This window comes from Cornus florida, unplaced genomic scaffold (genome assembly GCF_030987335.1).
Source record: "Cornus florida cultivar Cherokee Brave unplaced genomic scaffold, ASM3098733v1 CherokeeBrave_3.0.0_Hap2_Chr01, whole genome shotgun sequence".
In the NCBI taxonomy this organism is placed as follows: Eukaryota; Viridiplantae; Streptophyta; class Magnoliopsida; order Cornales; family Cornaceae; genus Cornus; species Cornus florida.
The window spans coordinates 28,981,115-28,982,144 of record NW_026775571.1 but is presented as its reverse complement, the minus strand read 5'-3'; the positions used below and the strand labels follow the sequence as shown (position 1 = coordinate 28,982,144).

Genomic DNA, 1,030 nt, shown 5'->3' with positions numbered 1-1,030 from the left:
ATCCCAATGTGCATTATGAAAACATGCAAGTACCATTAGGCACACCAAGGGCATTCATTCATCAACCACAACAACAAGGCCAAGTTCCATTGGGAATGCCAAGGCCAATGTATGTTCCACAACCTCCCATCATTCAAGGAAATCAAAATCAAGGTGCCCATGTTGCACCTCCAATTGCTAATCCACCTCTTGCTTTAAGAGATCACTATGTGCCTAATGAATACAATGCACCCACATGCAATCAATTGCCTCCATTTAGAGCACTTCACTATGAAATCAAACCAGAAACCATTCAAATGCTCCCTAATTATCATGAACTTCCAAGTGAAGAACCTTATAAGCATTTGGATGAGTTTCTTAAAGTATGTTCTACCGTGAAATATACGGACATGCCGGAAGAAGTCTTAAGGCTTAAACTTTTCCCATTCACCCTTAAAGACAAGGCAAAATATTGGTTTAACAATCTTAGGCCTTAATCAATCCATTCTTGGGCAGAAATGAGACAAGAGTTCTTGAAGAAGTACTATCCGGTTTCTAAGACCAATGCCATGAGAACCACAATTCGAGAATTTTCACATGGGGATGGGGAAACATTTTATGAGGCATGGGAACGCTTTAATGAATTGCTTAGGAAGTGTCCACATCATGACATGCCCAAATGGCAATTAGTTCAATATTTCTTTGAGAGTTTATCGGACAATTATAAGGGCATGGTTGATGCTTCCATGGGTGGCTCATACATTGATAGGCATGAAGATGACGTGTGGCGTCTTTATGAGAGCATGAGTGAAAATTCTTTGCATTGTACTTTATCTTCGAAGAATGGTAGAAATTCTAGTAGTAGGAAGAGTGTTGGCTTACATCAAGTCGACCACTCCAATGAAATTGCCGCAGAAATGAAATCATTATCTCAAAGGTTTGATCAATTCTTGATTAACCAAAACTCGGTGAACGAAGTATCTTCCTTCCCTAACCATTCTCATCATGCATCTAATGAGACATGTATGACTTGCTCAAGTGTTTTACATTC

The 1,030-nt window shown here is 39.4% G+C and overlaps 1 pseudogene; it reads right to left on the bottom strand.

Moving 5' to 3' along the window:
* Nucleotides 1-551: 551 nt before the first annotated feature.
* Nucleotides 552-652, bottom strand: LOC132283052 (small nucleolar RNA R71; annotated as a pseudogene).
* Nucleotides 653-1,030: the final 378 nt, after the last annotated feature.